Here is a 23783-nt window from a genome sequence, read left to right as displayed (position 1 = left end):
GGGAGGAGGCTGGGGTGGAGGAGGTGAAGCTTTAGATTATAAGGGAGGAGGCTGGGGTGGAGGATGTGAAGCTTTATGCTATAAAGAAGGAGGCTGGGGTGGAGGAGGTGAAGCTTTAGAATATAAAGGAGGAAGCTGGGGTGGAGGAGGTGAAGACAGTATGTCATGAAAAACAAGAATCTATTGAGATTTATTGTACATGTTGTTCATCATATACAGAAATAGCCCACAAGATCTTGAGTGGAAGCTCATCCCGAGAGGCAAAGCTGCTGCTTTTTTCTATCTCACCCTTGTTGATGATCGCTTCACTTAGTTATGTTTCCGCTATCTTTCTCCACTGACATTAGAGTGAAATTAGAGCCAGAGTTTTATTGACAACCATTAAAGGGAGTAGAGTAAGAACTCTAAGTACATTTTTCAGTTGGTTTTTCAGTATACCTGCACCGTTTTTTGTTTCAGCACCATGGACCGCGGGGGGTGGGGGGGGGTGGGGTCACGGCATGTTAAGTTGGGGGTTGTGACTCAAAAAGGTTGAGAACCACTGCTGTAAATGAGGAGGCTGGGGTGGAGGAGGTGAAGCTTTCTCAAACAGACAACCAGGCACATTTACACTCACACCTAAGGGCAATTTAGAGTCACCAATTAACCTAACAAGCATGTCTTTGGTGGAGGGAGGAAGCTGGAGTATCCAGAGAGAACCCACGCATGCATGGGTAGAACATGCAAACTCCGCACAGAAAGACCCTGACCTGGAAACGAACCAGGAACCTTCTGAACGTGAGGCAACAGCGCTAACCCCTGGCCCAACACCTGGAAGTCCTGTTGTAAAATTTGCCATTAATTTGCTGCAGTGCACAACTATAGCCATGCCAGGGCCATTGGCCCCACTTCACAATCCCTGATTTCCCAATTCCCTGACCAGTACTGATACGATGTTTGAAGTTTAACCAAGCTGTCATCAATGCTGATACCGACACCCATGTTATCATCACCTCTTTTGGTGTAAGACTGCACCGTGTCAACATTTCCTCTCACATCTGACCATGAAAACAGATCAGAGTTTGTCCAACAGGTAATAAAAATCTCCTTTTATTAGTTTGGTGTACTAGAGGGGCTGATATTGGCCTAAATGGGTGTTAAACTGATGCATCAGTGCTTACCTAAAATGTTATAGAGATTTAAAAAGAAAGAAAAACTATGATGCTAAAGAATCTGGGTTCTTAAGTCAAACTTAGGGGCATTCAAGAAGTAACAGGGTCACTACAATCCCTGGTCTTATGACAGCAAAATAGAAATGGTGCTAATAAGCTTCACATGATTTGACATTTGGGAAAGAGAGAATCTGTGAATGTGTATCAGGACAGCTGGACTGCTTCACAAACTGACCTTTATTGCTTTTTTAAGAAGAAAAGAAACAACTGGGCTCATCACTAAATTAACTTGCCACCAAAATGACAATAAAGGTCAAACACACCAAAGTCCAGGGGAACTGTTAAAAGTTTTCCCTAAACTTGAATTTTTCTGGTTTCTCTTGGCTAAATAAAGGAGGGGAGATGTCGCCGTGCTTCTCCAGATCAGGCAGGAGCTTGATCTTCTACAAACTAAAGTTGATTCTCTAAGAGAGGGCTGACCGAGTCTCTACATAACTCTGCTCCCCTGTTTGACCTCTCAAACAAGCCCTAACACCCCTTCAGATCAAAAAATCAACAACAAAGCCGAGGAAAAAGAAGGGGCCTCTTGGAAAACATGCCAGTCAAAGAAAACAGACAGGCCATCAGGAGCGTCGAAGCCAAACAGCTTCTTGACATGACAGATTGTTTTGGCAGGAAGCTAGAAATGTTCACAAAAGTCAACCGCTCAGGGTAAGATTTTCCACGGGATGTTATATCACCACTAAATAGTCCCACTGTGTCCCTCACAGTCAGCCGTACAGGCGCTCAGAGGGTGTCATCAAGTAAAAAAATAGACATGACGTCTAAGGGCCAGTCTCAATAAATTGATTGAAATCCTACCATGTGATCTCATTTCTTCATACCACCACTGGGGAAACTTTGTTCTGGCTATTTATGAATCAAACACAGATTAAATTCACTTCTCTTCACTGAAAACAGATAATAATAAACACCATGATCAATGAATTAATTTGACTTTAGTCCAGCGTTCTCTTCTTTTAAATAAACTGGACTTTGAAAGCATCAGCTCCATGCAAGGCCACAAATGGGGGGGGGGGGTCTGCAAAATCATGATCTCTGTAAAGTTAAACTGTGATAAGCATTTTTGTTTTTAATCTAAACAACATCTTCTCTTATCAAAGCTAAAAAAAATGTGTTCATTCAAGCCAACCCTTTTCTTAAAGCAGAATAAAACGGGTTAAAAGAAGCAAACAAATAAGCGGAAAGTCACAAAAATGGCTCAAAAATGGTAAAAACAGCAGAAAAAGTGGTGAAAAGGGTTAAAAAGTGGCAAAATGGTCAGAAAGGTGGTCAAAAAGGGTTAAATGGGGCAAAATGGGTTTAAATTAGCAAAAGTTGGTTCAAAGTGGAAAAACAGCAGAAGCAAAAAATGTGACAAGTCATAAAAATGGCTTAAGAATAATGGTGGTGAGAAGGGGGTGACAAGTGGAAAAAATGAGAGTAACAAAGTGTCAAAGCAGTTTAAATCAGCAATAATTGGCATACGATGTGGTGAAAAAGGGTTAATTCTGGCAAAATTGGTTAACAGAGGCAAAATGGGCAGTACAAGTGGTGAAAAGTGGCAAAAAAATGGTAGGAAAAAAAGTGGTAAAAACTGAATAAAATGTGTCAAAAATGGGTAGGGCAAAGTGGGAAAAAGGGTTAAAATGTGGCAGAAATGGGTTGGAAAAAAAAGTGGTAAAAACGTGTTAAAATTAGGGCTGGGTATTGCTAAGAACCTCACAATTCAATTTGATTTCAATTCTTTAGGTTGCGATTCAATTCGATATTGATTTAAATGCTTTGATGTTGATTCAGTAAGAAGTAGAAATACACAAATGACCTGTTGACAATTTTTTAATAATTATTTTCATGCCAATGTGAACATATGTGGCAGGTCACCTCACATTTTTTAGCAATAAAACATTTGAAAATAAAAATTTGCACAATAATAACTTATTTGTGCAGAAGGAGTACAAAAGTAAAAAACATGCCAGTTCTGTATAAACACTGAAAAAGTAAAGTGCACGTAAACTTTAATTATATTTCTATCCTCTTGGATAGACAACGCACCATACAACGCAAATCCCACGCACAGTGACCCCCACTGGCCAGGAGGTGAATCGATTCAGAGAATTTGCTGAATCGATATTGAATGGGGGGGGGGGGTATTGCGATGCATTGATTAATCGATATTTTTACCCACCCCTAATTAAAATGTGGCAGAAATGGCTGAAAAAATGGTGAAAATGGGTAGGAAAAAGTGCTAAAAAGGAGTTAAAATGTGGCAGAAATGGGCGGGAAAAAAGTGGTGAAAATGGGTTGATATTTGGCAAAAATGGGTAAAAAGAGCCAAAATTGGGAAAATGTGCACAAAAGTGATGAAAAGTGGCAAATAAAAGGGCAAAATATGCTGTGGTTAAAAATTGGCACAAACAGAAATCTTAAAAATCCGACCCAATCATAGCATGGCACACTTTTCAACTCCAAAATGTAGTAAATGTTCGCCAGGATGCTAGCACCAATGCTACTGATCCAACACACATGCATCGATATCATCTCTTAATCACAACTGGGAAGGGAACATTCCCTGGGTTTATCAGGGACCAGCCCACTCTGGGAGTGGGCGTGGCTGTCATGGGTTTAAAATCATCCCTCAGGTAGTCAGTGTTTATAGACTGTTCTCCACTGCTTCAAAGGGAGTTCCCCAAGGTTCAGTTCTTGGACCACTGTCATTCACTGTTTACATTTCTAACATTACCACTACATTTAACGAGTGCAGGATCCATCCCTATGCAGACGACACTGTTCTTTATATTCATGCTGATTTCATCCTCCAGTCAAACAACAAACCTTCTTCCACAGATCATGTCTGATTTTGTCCCTGCCAGTTTCAGCCTCTTGCACACAACAGTGTGTTAGTGTAAAGGCAGGTGTTGTGGTCACACTGGTGTCCGTGCTGCCTGCTGCTCCTGAGTCACTACTAACGGCTGAATGCTGGCACTGTTGAATGTCCAGGAGATCTGCAGGCTAACAACAATACAGCGCTGTGCAGAGGCCGGGCTGGCTGACCTGACACTGACTCTTTCTGGTGATAAGTGTCTCTGTTTGTTAAGCGTGTACATCAGTGTACGTCTGTGTGTGCGCCACAGCAGCCAACCAGCCTGACAACCAAACAATAGAGGCCCTTTTCTCTTCGGCAGCTCCAAATTCTGGCTGGAGGCCTCGGTGGCCAAGTGGCCCCTAGCACACACTGATCCATCAAGTTATGTCTCAGTGAAACTAATCATTTGATCTGGGAACAAAAAGCTTTGTCACTAAATATGGAGGAATGGAGATCAATGGTAAAAGACAACCTCAGTAAAAGTATTAGTTTGCATCTCCTTGTTCATATATTTGTGTTTATTTTACATATTCAGGGATAGACACTCTATTTCCACTCTTCAAATGAGCTTTGAGTGCCTCCATGAGGGAAAAACAGGATAATTCAAGAGTCAATATGCGGTCTACTGCCTGGGGAATCGCAGGAGAGAGAGATGGATGTATGGATGCATGGAGGGAAGCTTAGCACCTTTTACAAATAACAGTCAGAAGGGAAAAGGTGTATTTGCAGCATATATACAACCACTGGGATACACCTCATTTGACCCCGTCACCCTTCTGCTCTGACTACAAAAAGAGAATCTAGCAGAATGGAGCCGGAGCATGAGGGAAGAGAATAAAAACTGGGAATAAATGTGTCAAATGAGGACAGTAGGGGTGGGACAAAACATCAGCACAGCTATCCATCAACGTCCAGACTCCTGTGATACAAATGTCAAACACTTCTGCCAAATATCAATATTTGATTTAAAAGAATACAATTTCCCTGACAATGTGATTCAGCAGGTTTCTTCATGACTCCTCACAGTGCTATGTAAACAGTATCAGTATGGAGCTGTATGCAAGCAGAGGTTTGAAAACTCATCAAGAAGAAGAAAGAAGAGCAGCCAACCATGGTGAGCTGACATTTTATCATTCGCCATGCAGACTAAGAAGTCCTGCTCTGGATGTTTCTGTCATTTTTAAAGGGACGACACCCGTCTTCCTACTTCTCCATCTACTGTGCTGCTTGGAGGATGAAATGGCCCCATGCTGCAAGGATAGACTGATTTCACAGACATTTAGTATTAAATTCACAGATCTATTCACCAGAGGTCACCTCTTTAATGGATCTTGGCATCATTATTAAGAGACTATTTTATATCATCTCTCATCATCTTCAATGTATTCTATCAATCATACAGTATCATTTTGAATCATTATATCCTCTGTTCTAATGCAGTCCACTGTTCCATAACACTGATTGTGTTGAACCATAAAGTATCCCATCGTATTGCATTGAAATGCATCATATTGTACCTCAACACATGATGTTGTATCGTACCATGTTCAATCAATCAAACTTTATTTGTACGACACTTTTCATACACTGAAATGTAGCACAAAGTGCTCTACACTCACTCAGAAAAATAAACACATTGGGTTTATTGGTATTATTACATAAATCTCATTCTTAATTGTTTCATCTACACATAAAGTTTATTGGCCTGTTTGTATTAAGTCTAAGTCATTCAAATGGATGGACATTTTATATGCATTAGGCCTAAATATTTCTGAGTGCACAACAGAAAATTAAAAGACAAATACATGAGTACACCCCCCATCCCACCCTCTTCCCCACTCTGTAGTCCATTTACAACACTGGAATAAAATAAAATATAGCTCAATAAAACCATAAATAAGTTAAAAAACACAAAAGAGAGCTTGGTAAAGTTATGTTAAGAGGATAAATGACTAAAAGGCAATCCTAAAATTAAGATACAGTGAAATAAAAACTGAAAAGACAGACAAAATTAAGATGATAAAGTAAATTCTACTTAAAAGCCAGGCTAAAAAGGTAGGTCTTGAGTTTGCCTATACCAGTTGTTCATTTTTCTACTTTTCTTGGAAAATGTGACTTCTTAAAAAACATTTTAATTTCAGCTGATGTGTTTTTTGATTTCAGTTGTTTCAATAAATGATCATAAAATTGTTCATCTGTGCTCCTTTCAGTTATTTGTTTTGAAATTATACAAATATTTACAGAACAAACCGAGTTGGAGGTTAGGGGTGGAATCATCATTCATTTATGGGAATCGAGGTAAAAATTTCAATTCATCGTGATTTTGATTTTTGCCCAGCCCTAGTACTGCATCATATTGTATCACATCGTTTTGTATCATTTGCATCATATTGCAGGGTTTCATGTAATTGATCGTGGCGATCTGCCACGCCAAAATAAAAGCCGCCATGCCTTCAGAATTATGATTTTTTTTTTCAGATGTTAAAAATGTAAAATATATCGTATGAATGGATCCATATAAACATATAGTCTATATTTGCACAAATTTACAAACCATAACAAGAGTCTGAAATTGTAATCATGAAACAGGACCCTGCTCTGTAACTTAATTTTGAAAAACCAACACCGGCATCTCAACTTCCTGTCTGTCGTCACACACAGACGGCTGATAAAATTTAATTTCATTTAGTTTGGTACTTCCCTGATTATAATCTGATTAGCGGTAAACCTGTGTACATATATTCATCATCAACCGTGTCTCATGATGGGGATGAGACACTAGCGATCTAAAAAATTAGGCAAAGCCCTCCCCCACAGTTTCAAAAATCCTGGAGGAAACCCTGTATTGCATGGTACAGTGTTCATTTTGTTAACTAAAACTCTGACTAAAAATGTTTGTCAACAGCCTTTTTCCCATGACTACACTAGACTGAGACTAACAAAAATAGATCTGTGATGACTAAAACTAGACTGAGACTAACAAAAATAGATCTGTGATGACTAAAACTAGACTGAGACTAACAAAAATAGATCTGTGATGACTAAAACTAGACTGAGACTAACAAAAATAGATCTGTGATGACTAAAACTAGACAAAAACTAACAAAAATAGATCTGTGATGACTAAAACTAGACTGAGACTAACAAAAATAGATCTGTGATGACTAAAACTAGACTGAGACTAACAAAAATAGATCTGTGATGACTAAAACTAGACAAAAACTAACAAAAATAGATCTGTGATGACTAAAACTAGACAAAAACTAACAAAAATAGATCTGTGATGACTAAAACTAGACAAAAACTAACAAAAATAGATCTGTGATGACTAAAACTAGACAAAAAACTAACAAAAATAGATCTGTGATGACTAAAACTAGACTGAGACTAACAAAAATAGATCTGTGATGACTAAAACTAGACAAAAACTAACAAAAATAGATCTGTGATGACTAAAACTAGACTGAGACTAACAAAAATAGATCTGTGATGACTAAAACTAGACTGAGACTAACAAAAATAGATCTGTGATGACTAAAACTAGACTAACACTAACAAAAATAGATCTGTGATGACTAAAACTAGACTAAAACTAACAAAAATAGATCTGTGATGACTAAAACTAGACTAACACTAACAAAAATAGATCTGTGATGACTAAAACTAGACTAAAACTAACAAAAATAGATCTGTGATGACTAAAACTAGACAAAAACTAACAAAAATAGATCTGTGATGACTAAAACTAGACTAACACTAACAAAAATAGATCTGTGATGACTAAAACTAGACTAACACTAACAAAAATAGATCTGTGATGACTAAAACTAGACTAACACTAACAAAAATAGATCTGTGATGACTAAAACTAGACTGAGACTAACAAAAATAGATCTGTGATGACTAAAACTAGACTGAGACTAACAAAAATAGATCTGTGATGACTAAAACTAGACAAAAACTAACAAAAATAGATCTGTGATGACTAAAACTAGACTGAGACTAACAAAAATAGATCTGTGATGACTAAAACTAGACTGAGACTAACAAAAATAGATCTGTGATGACTAAAACTAGACAAAAACTAACAAAAATAGATCTGTGATGACTAAAACTAGACAAAAACTAACAAAAATAGATCTGTGATGACTAAAACTAGACAAAAAACTAACAAAAATAGATCTGTGATGACTAAAACTAGACTGAGACTAACAAAAATAGATCTGTGATGACTAAAACTAGACTGAGACTAACAAAAATAGATCTGTGATGACTAAAACTAGACTGAGACTAACAAAAATAGATCTGTGATGACTAAAACTAGACTAAAACTAACAAAAATAGATCTGTGATGACTAAAACTAGACTAACACTAACAAAAATAGATCTGTGATGACTAAAACTAGACTAAAACTAACAAAAATAGATCTGTGATGACTAAAACTAGACAAAAACTAACAAAAATAGATCTGTGATGACTAAAACTAGACTAACACTAACAAAAATAGATCTGTGATGACTAAAACTAGACTAACACTAACAAAAATAGATCTGTGATGACTAAAACTAGACTAACACTAACAAAAATAGATCTGTGATGACTAAAACTAGACAAAACTAACAAAAATAGATCTGTGATGACTAAAACTAGACAAAAAACTAACAAAAATAGATCTGTGATGACTAAAACTAGACTAACACTAACAAAAATAGATCTGTGATGACTAAAACTAGACAAAAACTAACAAAAATAGATCTGTGATGACTAAAACTAGACTAAGACTACCAAAAATAGATCTGTGATGACTAAAACTAGACTGAGACTAACAAAAATAGATCTGTGATGACTAAAACTAGACTAAGACTACCAAAAATAGATCTGTGATGCCTAAAACTAGACTAAGACTAACAAAAATAGATCTGTGATGACTAAAACTAGACTGAGACTAACAAAAATAGATCTGTGATGACTAAAACTAGACTGAGACTAACAAAAATAGATCTGTGATGACTAAAACTAGATTGAGACTAACAAAAATAGATCTGTGATGACTAAAACTAGACTGAGACTAACAAAAATAGATCTGTGATGACTAAAACTAGATTGAGACTAACAAAAATAGATCTGTGATGACTAAAACTAGATTGAGACTAACAAAAATAGATCTGTGATGACTAAAACTAGACTAGACTAACAAAAATAGATCTGTGATGACTAAAACTAGACTAGACTAACAAAAATAGATCTGTGATGACTAAAACTAGACTGAGACTAACAAAAATAGATCTGTGATGACTAAAACTAGACTGAGACTAACAAAAATAGATCTGTGATGACTAAAACTAGACTGAGACTAACAAAAATAGATCTGTGATGACTAAAACTAGACTAAAACTAACAAAAATAGATCTGTGATGACTAAAACTAGACTAACACTAACAAAAATAGATCTGTGATGACTAAAACTAGACTAAAACTAACAAAAATAGATCTGTGATGACTAAAACTAGACAAAAACTAACAAAAATAGATCTGTGATGACTAAAACTAGACTAACACTAACAAAAATAGATCTGTGATGACTAAAACTAGACTAACACTAACAAAAATAGATCTGTGATGACTAAAACTAGACTAACACTAACAAAAATAGATCTGTGATGACTAAAACTAGACAAAAACTAACAAAAATAGATCTGTGATGACTAAAACTAGACAAAAACTAACAAAAATAGATCTGTGATGACTAAAACTAGACTAACACTAACAAAAATAGATCTGTGATGACTAAAACTAGACAAAAACTAACAAAAATAGATCTGTGATGACTAAAACTAGACTAAGACTACCAAAAATAGATCTGTGATGACTAAAACTAGACTGAGACTAACAAAAATAGATCTGTGATGACTAAAACTAGACTAAGACTACCAAAAATAGATCTGTGATGCCTAAAACTAGACTAAGACTAACAAAAATAGATCTGTGATGACTAAAACTAGACTGAGACTAACAAAAATAGATCTGTGATGACTAAAACTAGACTGAGACTAACAAAAATAGATCTGTGATGACTAAAACTAGATTGAGACTAACAAAAATAGATCTGTGATGACTAAAACTAGACTGAGACTAACAAAAATAGATCTGTGATGACTAAAACTAGATTGAGACTAACAAAAATAGATCTGTGATGACTAAAACTAGATTGAGACTAACAAAAATAGATCTGTGATGACTAAAACTAGACTAGACTAACAAAAATAGATCTGTGATGACTAAAACTAGACTGAGACTAACAAAAATAGATCTGTGATGACTAAAACTAGACTGAGACTAACAAAAATAGAACATGTAATTCTCTTTTGGTTTTCAAGAAAATGGTTTGTAAAGCTATCTTTGAAGCGTATAAGAGTGACTGATTATCTTTTGTTGTTTCTTTGCATTGCTGGAAGTTGGTAGCTTAAAAAGTTGAAAATGTAGGATAGGCTTTTATAAGCTGTTTGCTTCTGCCTATGCCTTTTCAGTCATTATTCAACACATGACTATTGATTTTGTTTGAAATGTCTATACTGTGCAAAATGTGTGGTGTTGTGTTATGATTGAATAAACTAAACTAACTAACTAACTAAGTATCGGCATATCGGATATCAGCAAAAATCCACTATCGTGCATCACTAAGAATAAATGCTTGGATTAAAAGTAAAGACTAAAATGTGAGAACTTTCTATGGACTAAAACTAGACTCAAACTAAAAAGACAGAAATGACTAAAACGGGACCAAAACCAAAATGCATTTTTTTAAAGACTAAAATTAAAAATAGTTGCCAATATTAAGACTGGCATGGTATCGTGTTTTATTGCATTGTATCAAATCATGGTATCTGGCATTGCATCATTGCATTGACAGCATTGTATCATTTTCTATCTCAACATTGTTTCATTGTGTCTCTTAATGAATTCAATAGTTTTGCATATCAGTCTCACTGCATCATATATCACACTGGATCACATAAAAAAGAGAAAGAAGCACAAAGACAGGATATAGACAGTAGGGATCAGGTTGAAGACTGGGTTCTCTCTTCTATGACAGCATCCACCTTTAACTTAAATCCCCTATTCTAACGCCTCTGTTCCTCCGATGGAACCTTCTCACCTCCCTGTAAACCCTGGAGAGCTCACTGTCCCTGCATACTAAGCAATCCAGTCATCTCCTGACCTTTCTCTTTAATTACCTGCTGCAGCGTTTGCTGTGGGGAACAGATAGAAAGAACAGAGGGGATATCATGGCCTGTTCAGACTTCTGAAGGTTTTAATGCTCGTCTCCTGCAGTAGCTGCCATCTTTCTGATTGTTTTTAAACTAAATAAAGGAGAACTACTTCCCAGAGATGAGAGGCATTCAACAGTTTCTCTGAATCCAATTTGTGAAGAGAGACGGTGAATCATGTGACAGCAGAGAGAGCGGCTGTCCTCTGTTTGGTCTTATTGACTACGACTGACTGATGCCTATTGAGTGTAATTGACTGACGCCTATTGAGTGGAAGTGTTCCTCCACTGAGGCCATTAGAGAATTACCCTACAACTGCCCAGACGGAGCTCTTCAATAAGGAGGGAAACACTGAAGCAGCACATTCCTCCACAAGGCAGACACACTGAGGACAGATAATGGAGCTCTAAAACGTGGACGAAGAGGTCTGTCTTACTTACTGTAGGGTGTGAGACCGGACTGAAGAAAACAGATCACTGCGCAGAGTCAGTCAGCCATGTCAACTCCTATTCCCCACCATCAGTCTGACACCCAAACACACCACACAAGGATTCTGGTCTTCACAAGTTGCCCTCTGCACCTCTGGAACGACTACAGGCTGGGCCACTTGGGGGTTGTTTCTGGGCCGCATGCAGCCCCGAATTGAACAGGCCTGCCGTAGGTTTTAAAGGGTTAACTCCAGCGTGAACGTAGCCTATCTCTCTCCATCTCAGCAGCCAAGACCCTGATCCATGTTTTCATCGCCCTCTGTCTAGACCACTTTAATGACTCAGGGGTCCAGATTCCATTTTTCAGCTGGACTGCTTTATTTTTGGTAATCGTGGCCAAGGCAGGCATCTTTATGTGTGTCAAGAGACGGAAGAGGGACGACATAAGGGGAGGGAACGCAGTCGTTTTTCAAAATAAAACAACTTTCAGACTCTGAGAGTCAATAAAATGGACATAAAATAAGTTATTTATGCTCTACCTGTGCAGCCTGGTACCAAATGACCCCTAGGTTGGTACTGGTCCATGCCTGGAGGTTGGGGACCGCTGGCCTAAAACATCTGTTTTTAATTGTTGTGGTAAAACAGAGTTAATTCATGTTTTTTTTTTTACCAGTATTGATTCCCGGTCTCAGTGCATGCTCGGTCCACGTCTTCCCCCACTCTCTGTCCCCCTATTTCCTGTCTCCCTATGGCTGTCCCATCTAAAAAGCCCCAAAAATAATATTTCAGAATAAAGAACATGAAATCTGAATCTAAGACAGTCATTTTAATATAAACATTGTACATAAAGTGTCATTCTAATTCCGTCCAAACTGACCTTTTGTCCAAAATTCTTCTTATCCTTGAAATAAAACCCCGTCTGTCTTTGCCACACTGCCAACCCTCTCTGCTTAAGTGACGGACAGCCAGAGAGCCAGCCCCACCCGCTCCTGATGTCAGTTCGTGTGCCAGCCTGGCCCGAAGTCTGCCAACACTTCTGCCAAGCCAGCAACCAAGCCGTCTGCCCTTCAGCCACAGAAAAGCACAGCTAAATATTTAGGGCACGTTCGCTCTCTAGGCTCTTGTGTGTGTCGAGTCTGACAAAAGCAGATGTAGCATGCTGTCTTTTAGCATTAGCTCCCCAGGAAAATACATGCCAGATTTATCAGATCTGCATTACTCTGTTAATGTAAATGTGTAAAGACCAAACCGAGGAGGCTTTCTCCAGGTGTGCATGGTCAGCTGAGTGCTTATTCTTCACTGGACTGACTGCTCTGACCGTTGTAGAAAATGTACCTGAGCCTGCTGACAGGATTAAAAAGAGGCATTTAAATAAGAAGCACTGAGAGAGAAAGACCACAGGCTCAACCACACGTCTGGCTTAGTAGACTGTCTACATCAGTGTTACTCAACCAAAGAGCCAAACTGTTGAAATATACCTTTGCCACAATCTAAGCAGTGAAAAGTGGCAAAAAATGAGAGAAAAGTGACTAAAATGGGCAAAAAGCAGTCAAGAGTGGCAAAAATGGGCAAGAAAAATAGGAAACAAGTGGTATTTGATGGCAAAAGGTAGCTTATGTGGGAAAAAAATTGTGAAAAGGGGAAAAAAATGGATAAAAGAGGCTATAAAAGTTGCAAAAACGGGCAAAAAAGAGGAAACAAGTGGTATTTAATGGAAAAAGGTAGCTTAAAAGGGGGAAAAGTGGCAAAAAAAAATGGTGAAAAGTGGCAAAAATGGGATAAAAGTGTCAAAAGAAGTGGCAAAAAATGGGCAAAAAAATAAAAGCATGGGGTACTTCAAGGCAAAAGGTAGCTTAAATGGGCCAAAAGTGGCAAAAAAGGGCAAAAATGGGGAAAAAGTGTCAAAAAGAAGTGGTAAAAATGGGCAAAAAATGTAGGAAAAACAGTGGCATTTAATGGCAAAGATAGGGGAATTGGGTGAAAAGTGGCATAAAATGATGAAAAAGGGCAGAAATGGGGTCCATCCATCCATTTCCATCCATTTTATATACCGCTTATCCCGTTCAGGGTCGCAGGGGGGCTGGAGCCTATCCCAGCTGTCATTGGGCGAGAGGCGGGGGCAAAAATGGGATGAATGTGGCAAAATGGGATAAATGGGACAATTAAGTTTGACAAATAAAGCCTTCTGTAGGAAGAATAGGAAACAAACTGATGAATGTGATTCACGTCTGAGGTCAAAGTTTCCCTTTTCTAAGCTTTTCTGGGGGGATAATGTTTCAAATTAAGACAGAAAAGAGCCACAAATAATCAGAAAAGAGCCACACGCTGAGTATCACTGGTCTACATGACAAATCACAAAAACCAAGAAGCAGGAGAAAGTCTGAGATGACCACGGCAGAGATAGTTTTAACATGCATGGACACGAGGACATAACTCACATGCAGAGCAGCAACTGGACGTCTTCAGTGGGAGGAGAGCGAGAGACGGAGGGAGACCAGCTGCAGGGCAGCGGACGCTAACCTGCTAACATGAAAAGTCAAAGAAGTCCAGCTGACAGGAGTTAGGCCCTCCAGCATCCTTTGTTTCCTTTCAAAGAGAGTGAGAGCAGGAGAATGAACCAGCCCCATCTCCCTCGTACTCTTTTCCCCACCGTTCCCCTCCCCAATCCACTACCCCGATACCCCCTCCTTCTCCCACACTCTCTCTCTTTCCATCTCTCTCTCTCCTCCCAGCGAAGGTCTCTGCACAAAGCCAAACTAGGCTGCAGGATTAGGGTGTCAAAAGCAGACCCCTGCCCCCCACCACCTTCCCACATACCAGTGTCACACACACACTAACACACTGTACAACAAGAGCTATGGAGGCTGCTGTCAGCCTGTTAAAACATGTTAATAAAGGTGAAGTTACAGAGCGTGCACGCCTCGTTTCCGTGTTGATAGGAAGGGTCCACGCAGATGCAGGACCACCGCCTACACATGATCAAACTCCACAGATAGGAATAAATCATCCACTCACACCGTCTCCAAACTCTGGTGGCGCTAATTCTTCTCACCTGGTCAGAAATATTCCAGTTAAAATGTAGCTGACTGTGCTGCAGAAGCGCTCTAATGTGCTGTGAGCAGAGATACAGTACTACAGCTGTCCCAGGGGGCTCATCATGTGGGGGTGCAAATGTGTTTCTGTGTGCGCCGGCTGTTTCATTTTAGAAATCAGAGACCTATTCACCCTATGGCGCTAAGTTTCAATGAATAGCTGTACATAATTAGGCTCAATTATTGCTCTCCAGCACACACACACAAACGCTCCAGCAAACGCCCACACACAAACACACAAAGGATCCCGCTCTCTAAAGGCTGAGATGAACTACTAGTCACCTTGAACCAGCAGGTCAAACACCTTCTGTGTGCTGCATTAAGCTCACATGATAAGAGGCCGTTCACATGTTAAACACAACAAGAATTTAGAAGAAAAGACCCACACTTTATTCAGGTAGTGATTTTACATCAGTGTTACTTAACAAGGGCCTCAGAAACTACCGTCACCATGGCTTCTTTTTTTGTTCAGGGATAAAATTCACAACATGTGTTGAATTTATGTAAGAATATTTTTAATTATTATACTTCCTCAATGCTAGTGATCAATACTGATCTTCAGCAATGATGCCCTCTGTAATTTTTGCCATAAAGAGTTATGAAAAGTAACTCCAAAACCACTATGGGTCTATATAGCCATGTTTCCATCAGGGGGTCCGGTTTGATTCAGTTTGGTTTGGTATGGTTTGGTACGCTAAACCCCAAAATAGTTTGCGTTTCCACAGACACCCGTGCTCTCACTTGGGTGGGCGGGGCTGTGAAAGCATGCATGTAAAGTCACAGACAGCGCGAGTCAGCTGTTCCAGCTGCAGAGTTATAGAAAGGATGAGTTTCAGAAATCAGTAGGGGATAAGCAGTAAACAGCTTTATTTCAGCTGAAAGTGCTTTTAAAAAAATAACTACATCTTAATGATGGTAACCGCTGTCAGTAAAGATCCTCAGCTGATGGAATACGTGTACAGAGACGGTTTAAGTTGTAACGCTACATTTATATGTGAATATATCTAGTCTAGAACAGTTTATACGACAAAATATGAAAGTTTAGAGCTGTACTGTGAGAATTCACCGCATTGAAAATAAAGTTAAAGTTCAGCTGGTGTTAAAATCAAGCTAGATCAAGTCAGAAATCCGGGGTGCGCTGATCTCGTTTAAAAGTAGTCTGCAGCCTGAAGTTTTATGAGCCCGTTCAACAACCACAGAGTGATGTTTTCACAGGTTATCTAATGTAAGACGAAGATTAATAACTAGTTACTGATGAGAATGAACAGTTCAAAGGCTTCGTATTCACAAAACTTCTGCATTAATTTAGTTTCTCATCCATCGCGGATGGATCAGGCTGATGTGAGCCTTCAGGCTCTGCTTTGTGTTCTTAAAATCATCCAGATAAACGTCAGGAAACTTGATTTGTGGTCAGGTACCAACATCCATAGACTAGGAAACAGTTTGGATCTCCGTCGAGTCCAGATATTTAATTTATCTCTTTTTTTGTAAACACAAATGTAAATTATTTTTTTAAGTTTGACACAGTGAGAAAAACAGAACTGTAAAAATCCACAAGTGCATCAATAATCGATCAAGAATTGAATGGTGAGTTGCCTAAAGACTCCCACCTCTACAGTGCAACAGAAAGAAAACTGGTAAATTCATCCAAACACCAGAGAGAACTAGTTCAAAGTTGCAATTTCAGCTGAAATTGCGTGGGGATGCTGAGAGCTGAATTGTGGAAGAACCGCTGAAAATAGCCAAAAGCACAAAAAAAGCTGAAAACAGCATAAAATTGCATAAAATTGAATAAAATGGCTACAGGTAGCTGAAAATGGCATTCAATAGCTAAAAAGGATACAAATGGCTGAAAGTACCCTAAAAAAGCTGAAAATAGCATAAAAGTAGCTGAAAATGGCATTCAGTGGCTGAAAAGCACAGAAATAGCTGAAAATATCTGAAAATAGTGGAAAAATAGCTGAAAATAGCATAAAAGCTGAAGAGTACATTACCTGATTTGTGAAGAATGTAAGATCATTGTTTAAAATATAGAATTTAGTAAACAACAAAATATTTTAGAAGATTTTAAGAGCTAAAAAGCCCATCTGAAATAATGTTTTTTAGTTTTAGAAAAAGAAAACTAATAAAAAAAACTATAAACAGTATTAAAAAAAGGTATTAAAAATAGCTAAAAAGAGCACAAGAAGCTGAAGAGTATGATAGTAGAATAGTGAAAATAGCACAAGGAGTTAAAGTTCAAAAGGTGTCGATATGACAAAGTATGACGGAGGAGATAGCAGACATGGAAGAATAATAATAATAAACAAAATGGCCGACGTGAATATCAATAGTGTGGATGCTTACTCAGCATCCCCACTAAATATACAGCCATAATCCAGCACATGGAGGGTTTGGACGTTATATAATAATTAGGCTTGGATAAAACTAATAAGTCTGTTCAGAATAAATATTAAAAATACAACATGCATAACCTAAGGAGCTTTAGTTTGATGATGGCTGCAATGCTGCAATACTGTATCATGTTTTGTCCTTGAAAACCTCTGATTTAAAAAAAAACATTAAAATGTTTCACTTTGCAAAATGTTTCCTTCTCTAGTCACAGCGTGTGTGATTTCACAGCAGGGAGGAGACAGCATGGCAGTTTGATATCAGGACACACTGAACGTAACTCCTCAGTAACTTTAGCATGTCAAGGCCATCACAGACACATTATTTAACTACAGATTTATTCTTCTGCACATCTCCAGTCACTCTGAATGACACGTCTGCACACTGTAGGATCATTTATGTCCCACACATCCTACTGGAAGGTTAAAGACAGTCGGGGACGGAAGCAAAAAGGGTAAGTGCTGCAGAAAAGAGGGGTTGATTGAAGATGACACTGAGAGCCAGCTGGGGAAACGGAGGGGGGCAGGGCGAACCGGGGACCGGGGGGGGCGGCTTTAGGGAGAATTTGGAGACAAAAAAGGGGGATGAGACGAGAAAAAAAGAGGAGAAAAAACGGGTAAGGAAAAGAGGATATGATTAAAAGGTAATGACTTCCTCTTCCTTTCACACACACAGACACATGTTGACACACACACATTCACACAGACACTCACTGATATCCCCGATCCTAAAGAGCCTAGGAGTCTCTCAGTTCCCATCCATCAACCGCTCCAATCACACTGTCGCATCGCTTTTAATTAAGTAGTGCCAGCGAATTAGGAGACACAGCAGACCCTCCATTACCACGTCGCTAATACATAACCCCCTCATCAGAGCCCAAAAATCTGCCTCCATCCCCCAGGCCCTGTATGGCTGGTGAGCAGACAGACAGCGTGAATAATAAGACATTAGATGCAGCGCTGCTTCACTCATGGGGCCCTGCAGCTGTGCGCTGATTCGGGGGGGGGGGGGGTCTGTAATTAACAGTGATGAATAAACACTGATACTGTACATGCACACACACATATGTGCGATGCTCACACCAGCTCTCACAAAGACACAGATGCAGATTTACTCACTACCTAACATCCAGATGGGGGATCGGGCGATTGAACACACATGAATGTAATGTGTGGGAGTGAACCGGTCACCTGTGTGGAGCACATGATGCTTAGATTTAACTATAAGACGACCAGTTTGAGTTTAACACGCTCTTACAAATCAGTCTAAGGCTCTCTGTTTTAAATTTGGGGTTAAAAGTGCCACATTATGATGGTGGAGTTAAGAAATGGCGGTCCAGGAGTGTTTTTTTGTCAATGGATGTAATCAGAAATGTGTGAAAGAGAGAGAGAGATCTGGCTCCTGTCCAAACGTATTAATCTCTGCTCCATTTAGATGCTTGATACTCGGTCTGCACTGTGCTGCATGGTAACCGAGTGGTGTGCTGCTACTCTGGCCTTCAGCCAGGGGATGACAGGGGTGTAAACATGAGCCTCTGCTGCACAGACAGCAGGACAGTCAAACACCAGGCTGCAGAGGATCAGTGAATCCACCCCAATGACCAATGATGACAGCAGAAACAAGAAAGTGAAAGGCTTCTTCTTTAACACTGTTCACCTCATCAGACATCAGTTATCCTCTAGATCAGTGTTACTCAACCAAAGAGCCAAACTGTTGAAAAATACCTCTGCAAGATCCACAATCTAAGAGGTGAAAAGTGGCACAAACAGCTTGAAGTAGCAATAAAATAAGTTAAGGTGGCAAATATGTGACAAAAAATGAGAGAAAAGTAATTAAAATGGAAAAAGGGGAAAAATGGGGAAAAAGTGGCAAAAAGAAGTGGCAAATGGGCAAAAAAGTAGGGAAAAAGTGGTATTAATGGAAAAAAAGGTAGCTTAAATGAGGGAAAGTGGAGAAAAAAAATGTGAAAAGTGGCAAAAATTGGATAAAAGTGGCAACAATGAGAAAAAAGGAAACAAGGGGTAATTAATGGCAAAAGGTAGCTTAAATGGGCCAAAAGTGGCAAAAAAAGTGGTGAAAAGGGGCAAAAATGGGGAAAAAGTGGAAAAAATGAGTGGCAAAATGGGCAAAAAAGTAGGAAAAAAGTGGTATTAATGGAAAAAAGGTAGCTAACATGGGGAAAAGTGGCAAAAATGGGCAAAAAAATAGGAAACAAGGGGTACTTAATGGCAAAGGGTAGCTTCAATGGGCCAAAATTGGCAAAAAAATTGTGAAAAAGTGGGAAAAATGGAGACAAGTGTCAAAAAAGGAGTGGCAAAGTGGGCAAAAAGTAGGAAAAAAGTGTTATTTAACAGTAAAGATAGATTAATTGGGCCAAAAGTGGCATAAAATGGTGAAAAAGGGCAAAAATGGGATCCATCCATCTATTTCCAATACCACTTATCCTGTTCAGGGTTGCCACAAACAATCCCAGCTGTCATTGGGAGAGAGGCAGGGGCAGAAATGGGATAAATGTGGCAAAACTGAATAAATTGGACGATTAAGTTTGACAATTAAAGCCTTCTGTAGAAGTCTGGGACACAAACTGATTAATGTGATGAACTTCTGAGGTCAAAGTTGACCTTTTTTAAGGTTTTCTGGGGGAATAATGTTTCAAATAAAAACAGAAAAGAGCCACATGTGGCTCCAGAGCCACATGTTTAGTATCACTGCTCCAAATTAAGATGGAAGAATCCGTTCACAGCCTCCAGCCACACTTCAGACTCACCGCTGTATTTGACATGTTTAGCCTTCATGTGCCAACCTTACTGAAGCGCATGCTGCTTCACTTACATGATGTCACGCCTGTAAATCAGTTCTGCTGGCGCTGACAGCTTCAACATCCTTCTTGAGCCACATAAAACCATGTGAGCTGCTGTCATTTGGCCGACACTTTAGGACTGATGGCAGAGAGAGGTAGACTGGCTGCAGTGGTCAGAACAAAACTAGAGACAAGAGCGAGTCTAAACTGAGCTCTATCTCACCCTCCACCTTTTCAACATGCAGAACCTGCTTTAGCAAACATCCACCGTTACTGCAGAAAAGCCAGAGGCAGCCTCTGCCCTCAGACCCACATCTGCTTATTACCAGGTGAGATGTGAAATCACTTTAAGGCTGGAGTCAGAGGGTAGTTGTTCTAACGTTATTCATTGTGAATGTTTTTGAGGCAGGAATTCCAGCCCAGTTTCACTAACGTCCTACATTCAGGCTTTTTCATCTCTATTCTCCAAAGAACTTCCCTGTTGGGGAATCTTTTGATTGTCCAGATGCTTTTCTACTCTGCTCAGCCAAATGTGCTGCATGCAGTCCCACCGTTTCACTCTCCTCTGTAGATGTAAAATAACCTGCAGCAGGGCTGGGCAACTAATCACAAATGAGATTAAATCACAACATGGCAGTCTGCAATTTACAAATCATAGATGTTGTAATACTGCTTTAACTTGACTTATGTCAAAATACCAGTTTAATATATATATATTTGCAGCTGCAGAGATTTTATTCACATTTTGGAAACATTCAAGTATCATTTGTTTAAATGGTTCACAAAAATTGTCCTTTTTCGTGTATTATGTACATTTTTCTTAATTAACATGAGTGACAGAAACAAAAATCCCCATTTAATAAAGCAGCTGATGTTAAATTTGCAATATGAGCAAAAATATTTGCAATTAGACATATTTTTTAATCATTCTGCCCTAGTTCATTCTAATATTGATGAAGCTTAGCACTAGTTCACGTCATACCCCTAGCCACAATTGGCTGATAACCAGCTGACTCCAGCTACCGCCTTCCAAAGCCAATCACAGCTCTTCCTGTTAACACAGTGGTCCATTTAAAGATGCCATACCTCTCAATAATCCCTGCTTGCATCAATGCCGCTGCTGGCAAAGCTTCACCTCCTCCGCCCCAGCCTCCTCCTTTATAGACTAAAGCTTCACCTCCACCCCAGCCTCCTCCTTTATAGACTAAAGCTTCACCTCCTCCACCCCAGCCTCCTCCTTTATAGACTAAAGCTTTACCTCCTCCACCCCAGCCTCCTCCTTTATAGACTAAAGCTTTACCTCCTCCATCCCAGCCTCCTCCTTTAAAGCTTTAAGCTTGTTGCTCCCACATATCTAGATTCATGCTACTATGGATTAATTGCGTCTGAATAATCTCATTGTTTTTAATGCACATTGTCATAAATGTGAGGGTTTCCAGCTACACACTCCCAGGAAAGTCAAAGCTGCTGTCTAGCCCAGGGAGCATCTCTAGAGCAGAGCTTTCTCCTCCAAGTAAAACTGTGGCTGATCCATTCTGCAATAAAATGGTTGAATGTATGATGAGAGTGTCCCTGAGTAAGTGTAGGTTGTAATATCGAATGATTTATTGCTTGAATTTGTTGAAAAGCACACAAGAAAAGGAACCTGATTATAATCACATATCAAATTGCAATCACAATACTGGGGAAAAAAATTGCAACTAGATTATTCTTGCAAAGCATTCGGCCCTAACCTGCAGAGAAGACTGATGCAAAGAGATGCAAACAGAAGTGAAAATGCACTAAATGCCCACCAGATCATCATGGCTTCTTCAAATTTAAAACCATCTAACAATATCTTAAACCAGGGGTGTCAAGCTCAATCACAGCAGAGGCCAGATTCTGAACCTGGGTCTAACCTGGGGGCCGTACAGTGTTGATATTTAACTTGAAAATGTCAAACTTATTTTCACCAGAAATGAATTATGGGGGTAAGAAAATTGGCACTGATGATAAATGACTTTGTGTTTAAAAGGCGAACATGATAAGTTAAAACTCAAAATCTGAGATAAAAAGTCAAACTTACTTACTAAGTTTAAAAGGTAAAAACATGACATTTAAAGTCGAAATAATGTTTTTAAAATGCAAAATATGAGATAGAATACTGAAACCATGAATTTTAAAAGTCAAAAACTGAGATAAAAGTCAAAATCATGATTTTAAAAGGTCAAAATAGGATTTAAAATTCAAAATTATTAATCTAAAAATGGTAAAAATATGACATTTAAAGTCAAAATCATGTTTTTAAAAGGCAAAATATGAGATAAAATACTAAAACCATGAATTTTGACAGTCAAAAACTGAGATAAAAATCAAAATCATAATTTTTAACTGTCCAAATATGAGGTAAACATTGAAATCATAATTTCAAATGTCAAATATGAAATTGAATTAAAAACCATGAGTTTTTAAGGTAAAAAAATTAGATAAAATTTAAAGTAAGGAGTCAAAAAAGGTCAAAACATGAGATAAAACTCTAAATCATGAATTTAAAAGGTCAAAATAGGATCTGAAATTTAAAATTATTAATCTAAAACATCAAAATATGAGATAGAATACTTAAACCATGAATTTAAAAAGTCATAAACATGAGATAAAAGTCAAAATCATGGTTTTAAAAGGTCAAAATAGGATTTAAATTTTTAAATTATGAATCTAAAAGGTAAAAATATGAGATTAAAGTCAAAGTTATGAGATATAAGGGTTAAAATATGAAATAAAAAGTCAAAACCGTAACTTTTAGTCATAATTGTGAGACGTAAAATTGAAAATTTAGAGAAAGCACAAATTTCATTCCCACTTTTTTCAAATTATTTTTACTGTTAACTTTTTTGAATTTTTATGACTCAACAAGGATGTTATAAATCATCAAGTTTAAGTTTACATTTTTATACTGGAGGAAATCTGCAGACCTCATACTGGTGGACCAGTTCTGATAAAAATATCATATGATCTGGTGGGTCAGTTATAACTGCACCATGGGCCGGATTTGGCCCCCAGGCCTTGAGTTTGACAACCGTGTCTTAAAGGCATAGTTTGCTATTTTAAGTGGGGTGGGATACTTGTGAATAGAAAGATTAAAAGCCTCAGGATAAATCTGGTCAGCATGGTCCCTCTAAGGAGAGAATTATAGAAATGCATACAGATGAGGATTTCTGCAGATGGGGCCTTTCAACAATGTGATTGACTGAATTTTAAGGAAAAAAATCTAGACTTTTCCATAAGCAGGGATCTCCAAGCTGTAAAAGAGACAATATATGCAACCAAACTTTGAGCTGTTCTTCCTGCCGTTATGACATTCCTTTTCCTGTGAGTACAAGAGGAACTTTTATGGAGTACAGAGAGGAAAAACTCCTGCAGATGGAGCTCATTAGAAGGCCACACTGGCTGATATCTCCTGTGGCTAATATACATAATCCTCAACAGCCCCTCTTCATATTGAAATAGCCCTTATGAAGACCTAATGCTACTGACTAGCCACCATCTACCTGGCAGAAACACCTTCCAGCTGTTCATGAAAAGAAATCCTGCATCCCTGGTTTTCCATCTGAAGCTCCAGCTCTGCCGGATCCGCTCCCCTCTCCTCCAGTCCCTGAGGATGTCTCAGAGATTTATTGTCTTTTCTCTGCCTGGTTATTACCATATGAATGAGCATGTTTTCACCAGGCTGACACAGGCTTAGCCATTAAGCCCTATGCACCCACACAC

At 38.6% G+C, this 23783-nt stretch overlaps 1 protein-coding gene across 4 annotated transcripts in view; it reads right to left on the bottom strand.

Moving 5' to 3' along the window:
* Positions 1 to 23783, bottom strand: part of dip2a (disco-interacting protein 2 homolog A) — a 167562-nt gene that overhangs the window by 74074 nt on the left and 69705 nt on the right. The window lies entirely within an intron of this gene.

This window comes from Cheilinus undulatus, linkage group 15 (assembly GCF_018320785.1).
Source record: "Cheilinus undulatus linkage group 15, ASM1832078v1, whole genome shotgun sequence".
In the NCBI taxonomy this organism is placed as follows: Eukaryota; Metazoa; Chordata; class Actinopteri; order Labriformes; family Labridae; genus Cheilinus; species Cheilinus undulatus.
The sequence above is the reverse complement of the archived record's forward strand: the minus strand, read 5'-3'. Positions and strand labels throughout refer to the sequence as shown.